Genomic DNA, 6,092 nt, shown 5'->3' with positions numbered 1-6,092 from the left:
ATTTTGCAAGGATTACATGAAGTGGGAGAATGCTGGCAGTTGGAATTCTGGCCTAAAAAAGGAGCAAGTTTGATATACCTATTCTGCGCAACTCCAAAAGCCGTGAAAATCAACGGGGATTTATTTTGGAATTTATCAAAAATACTGGGCCGAAGAAGTACCAGAGGGGCGCCAGCAGGAAGCCACAAGCCTGCTAGGCGCGACCTCCCCCTGGCCGCGCCTAGGGGGCTTGTGGGATCCCAGCTGGCCTTCTGGCCCCCTCTTTTGCTACAAGAAGGGTTTCGTTCCAGAAAAAATCAGGAGGAGGCTTTCGGGAGGACTCGCCACCGCCACGAGGCGGAACTTGAGCAGAACCAATCTAGAGCTCCGGCAGGACGATCCTGCCGGTGTAACTTCCCTCCCGGAGGGGGAAATCATCGCCATCGTCATCATCAACACTCCTCTCATTGGAGGGGACTCATCACCATCAACATCTTCATCATCACCATCTCATCTCCAAACCCTAGTTCATCTCTTGTAACCAATCTCCGTCTCACGACTCCGATTGGTACTTGTAAGGTTGCTAGTAGTGTTAATTACTCTTTGTAGTTGATGCTAGTTGGATTACTTGGTGGAAGATTATATGTTCAGATCTTTGATGCTACTCATTACCTCTCTGGTCATGATTATGATTATGCTTAGTGAGTAGTTACTTTTGTTCCTGGGGACATGGGATAAGTCATGCTATAAGTAGTCATGTGAATTTGGTATTCGTTCGATATTTTGATGTGTTGTATGTTGTCTCTCCTCTAGTGGTGTTATGTGAACGTCGACTACATAACACTCCACCATTATTTGTATCTAGAGGAAGGCGTTGGGAAGTAGTAAGTAGATGATGGGTTGCTACAGTGACAGAAGCTTAAACCCTAGTTTATGCGTTGCTTCGTAAGGGGCTGATTTGGATCCACTAGTTTAATGTTATGGTTAGACTTTGTCTTAATTCTTCTTTCGCAGTTTCGGATTCTTGCGAGAGGGGTTAACAATAAGTGGGATGCTTGTCCAAGTAAGGGCAGTACCCAAGCGACGGTCCACCCACATATCAAACTATCAAAGTAGCGAACGTGAATCATATGAACATGATGAAAACTAGGTTGACAGAAATTCCCATGTGTCCTCGGGAGCGCTTTACGTCCTATAAGAGTTTGTCCAGGCTTGTCCCTTTCTACAAAAGGGATTGGGCTACTTTGCAGCACCGTTGTTACTTTTGTTACTTGCTACTTTCTATTAATCATCTTATCACACAACTACTAGTTACCGATAATTTCAGTGCTTGCAGAGAATACCTTGCTGAAAACCACTTGTCAGATTCTTCTGCTCCTCATTGGGTTCGACACTCTTACTTATCGAAAGGACTACGATAGATCCCCTATACTTGTGGGTCATCAAGACTCTTTTCTGGCGCTATTGCCGGGGAGTGAAGCGCCTTTGGTAAGTGGAATTTGGTAAGGAAACATTTATATAGTGTGCTGAAATTTATTGTCACTTGTTGCTATGGAAACTAAGCACAAAGAGTTGCTCCTCAACCTGCTGCACCTACTGAAAATATTTGCTATGAATTTCCTTCGGGTATGCTTGATAAACTGCTGGCTAATCCTTTTACAGGAGATGGAACATCACATCCAGACTTGCATCTAATCTATGTAGATGAAGTTTGTGGTTTATTTAAGCTTGCAGGTTTGCCCGAGGATGAGGTCAAGAAGAAGGTCTTTCCCTTATCTTTGAGGGATAAGGTGTTGACACGGTATAGGCTATGTGATGATACTGGATCATGGAACTACAACCGGTTGAAATTGGAATTTGATAAAAAGTTTTATCCTATGCATCTAGTACATCGTGATCGGAGTTATATTTATAATTTTTGGCCTCGTGACAGAGAAAGCATCGCTCAAGCTTGGGGGAGGCTTAAATCAATGTTATATTCATGCCCCAACCATGAGCTCTCGAGAGAAATTATCATTCAAAACTTCTATGCTCGGCTTTCTCATGATGATCGCACCATGCTTGACACTTCTTGTACCGGTTCTTTTATGAAGAGAGATATTGACTTTAGATGGAATTTATTGGAAAGAATTAAATGCAACTCTAAAGATTGGGAGCTTGATGAAGGTAAGGAGTCAGGTATGAATTTCAAGTTTGATTGCGTTAAATCCTTTGTTGAAACAAATACCTTTTGTGATTTTAGCGCTAAGTATGGTCTTGACTCTGAGATAGTAGCTTCATTGTGTGAATCATTTGCTGCTCATATTGATCTCCCCAAAGAGAAGTGGTTTAAATATCATCCTCCCTTAGAAGTCAATGTAGTTAAACCCAATCCAGTTGAAGAGAAAGTCATTGCCTATAATGATCCTATTGTTCCTAGTGCTTACATTGAGAAACCACCTTTCCCTGTTAGGATAAAGGATCATTCTAAAGCTTCAACTGTGATACGTAGGGGCCACATTAGAACACCTACACCCCCTGAGAAAATTAGAGTTCAACCTAGCATTGCTATTATCAAAGATCTCCTATCCGACAATATTGATGGCCATGATATTCACTTCTGTGAAGATGCTGCTAGAATTCCTAAACCACATGGTAGAGACAAACATAGGCCTATTGTTCGCACGCCTGTTGTTTCTATTAAGATAAGAGATCATTGTTATCATGGTTTATGTGACGTGGGTGCTAGTGTTAGTGTAATACCTCAATCCTTATATGATGAAATTAAAGACGAGATTGCACCTATCGAGATAGAACCCATTGATGTCACTATCCAGCTTGCCAATAGAGATACTATCTGCCCTGTGGGAATTGTTAGGGATGTTGAAGTCTTGTGTGGTAAAACAAAGTATTCTGCTGATTTCCTCGTTCTTGCTACCACACAAGATAGCTTTTGTCCCATCATATTTGGCAGACCCTTCCTCAATACCGTCAATGCTCATATTGACTATGAAAAGCAAACTGTCACTATTGGCTTTGAAGGCTGAAACTATTGCCCTAGCTTCTATTGCCATGCCTCCTACTGATCCCTTAGAGCAATACTTGCTTGAGCATGAAAATGATACACATATGGATGAAAGGGATGAGATAGATAGAGTTATCTTTGAACAATATCATATCCTTAAGAATGATTTCCCTGTTGAACTGCTTGGAGATCCACCACCACCAAAGGGTGATCCTGTGTTCGAGCTTAAATAGTTGCCAGATACTCGTAAGTATGCTTATCTTGATGAAAAAGAGATATATCCTGTTATTATTAGTGCTAGCCTCTCAGAGCATGAAGAAAAGAAGTTACTAAAAACTCCGAGGAAGCACCGTGCTGCTATTGGTTATACTCTTGATGATCTTAAGGGCATTAGTCCTACTCTATGCCAGCACAAGATTAAAACTGATCCTGATTCCAAACCAGTTGCTGATCATCAACGGAGATTAAATCCTAAGATGAAAGAGGTAGTAAGAAAAGAAATACTAAATCTCCTGGAAGCAGGTATTATCTATCCTGCTGCTCATAGTGATTGGGTGAGTCCGGTGCATTGCGTCCCGAAGAAGGTAGGTATTACCGTTGTCCCTAATGATAAGGATGAATTGATCCAACAGAGGATTATTACTAGCTATTGGATGGTGATCGATTTTAGGAAATTGAATAAAGCCACTAGGAAAGATCATTACCCTTTGCCTTTTGTCGACCAAATGCTAGAAAGACTATTTAAACACACACACTTCTGCTTTCTAGATGGTTATTCGGGTTTCTCCCAAATACATGTTGCACAATCTGATCAGGAGAAAACCACTTTCACCTGCCCTTTCGGTACCTTTGCTTACAGACGTATGCCTTTTGGCTTATGTAATGCACCTGCTACCTTTCAAAGATGTATGATGGCTATATTCTGTGACTTTTGTAAAAAGATTGTTGAGGTTTTCATGGATGACTTCTCCATCTACGGGTCTTGTTTTGATGATTGCCTCAGCAACCTTGATCGAGTCTTGCAGAGATGTAAAGACACCAATCTTGTCTTGAATTGGGAGAAGTGCCACTTTATGGTTAATGAAGGCGTTGTCTTAGGACATAAAATTTCTGAAAGAGGTATTCAAGTCGATAAGGCTAAGGTTGATGCGATCAAAAAAATGCCATGCCCCACAGATATCAAAGGTATAAGAAGTTTCCTTGGTCATGCTAGTTTCTATAGAAGGTTCATTAAAGACTTCTCTAAGATTTCTAGGCCTCTTACCAATCTCTTGCAAAAGGATATTCCTTTTGTTTTTGACGATGATTGTGAGGAAGCCTTCAAAATAATTAAGAAGGCCTTGATAACTGCACCTATTGTTCAACCACCTGATTGGAACCTACCTTTCGAAATCATGTGCGATGCTAGTGATTATGCTGTTGGTGCTGTTCTGGGACAAAGAGTTGACAAGAAGTTGAATGTTATTCACTATTCTAGTAAAACTCTAGACAGTGCCCAAAGAAACTATGCTACTATGGAAAAGGAATTTTTAGCAGTCGTGTTTGCATGCGAAAAGTTCAGATCTTACATAGTTGATTCCAAAGTCACTATTCACACTGATCACGCTGCTATTAAGTACCTCATGGAAAACAAAGACGCTAAACCAAGACTTATCAGATGGGTTCCCTTGCTACAAGAATTTGATTTGCATGTTGTCGACAGAAAGGGTGTTGATAACCCAGTAGCATATAACTTGTCTAGGTTGGAGAATGTTCTTGATGACCCACAACCTATTGATGATAGCTTTCCTGATGAGCAACTGAATGCCATGAATGCTTCACGTAGTACACCGTGGTATGCTGATTATGCAAACTATATCGTTGCCAAATATATACCACCTAGTTTCACATACCAGCAAAAGAAGAAATTCTTCTTTGATTTGAGACATTACTTTTGGGATGGTCCTCACCTTTATACGGAAGGAGTAGATGGTGTTATTAGATGGTGTACCTGAACATTTACAAGGAAAGATCCTACAGAAGTGTCACTCCGAGGCCTACAAAGGACACCATGCAGGAGATAGAACTGCACACAAGGTATTGCAATGAGGTTTCTATTGGCCCACTCTCTTCAAGGATGCTCGTAAGGTCTTGTCTTGTGACGAATGTCAAAGAATAGGTAATGTCGGTTAATGTCAGGAAATGCCTATGAATTATTCACTTGCCATTGAACCATTTGATGTTCGGGGCTTTGATTATATGGGACCTTTTCCAAAATCCAACGGGTATACTCAGATCCTAGTTGTTGTTGATTACGTCACTAAGTGGGTAGAAGCTATCCCAACTATTAGTGTTGATCACAACACCTCTATCAGGATGCTTAAAGAAGTTATTTTCCCTAGATTTGGAGTCCCTAGATATCTAATGACCGACGGTGGTTCACATTTCATTCATGGTGCTTTCCGTAAAACACTTGCTAAGTACGATGTCAATCATAGAATTACATCTCCCTATCACCCTCAGTCCAGTGGTCAAGTAGAGCTAAGCAATAGAGAGATTAAACTAATTCTGCAAAAGACTGTCAATAGGTCTAGAAAGAATTTGTCTAAGAAGCTCGATGATGCTCTGTGGGCTTATAGAACTGCCTATAAGAATCCCATGGGCATGTCTCCGTACAAAATGGTTTATGGCAAAGCATGTCATTACCTCTTGAGCTAGATCACAAGGCTTATTGGGCAATCAAAGAGCTCAACTTTGATTTCAAACTTGCTGGTGAGAAGAGGTTATTTGATACTAGCTTACTTGATGAGTGGAGAACTCAGGCATATGAGAATGACAAGTTGTTCAAAGAAAAGGTTAAGAGGTGGCATGATAAAAGGATACGGAAACGTGAGTTCAATGTAGGTGATTATGTCTTGCTATATAATTCTCGTTTAAGATTTTTTACAGGCAAGCTTCTCTCTAAATGGGCAGGTCCTTACATTGTTGAGGAAGTATATCGTTCCGGTGCCATCAAGATTAACAACACGGAAGGTAATTTTCCGAGAGTGGTAAATGGGCAGAGAATCAAGCATTATATCTCAGGTACTCCCATAAATGTTGAAAGCAATATTATCAATACCATAACTCC

Source organism: Hordeum vulgare, chromosome 1H (assembly GCF_904849725.1).
Source record: "Hordeum vulgare subsp. vulgare chromosome 1H, MorexV3_pseudomolecules_assembly, whole genome shotgun sequence".
Classification (NCBI taxonomy): domain Eukaryota; kingdom Viridiplantae; phylum Streptophyta; class Magnoliopsida; order Poales; family Poaceae; genus Hordeum; species Hordeum vulgare.
This window is presented reverse-complemented; position numbering follows the sequence as displayed.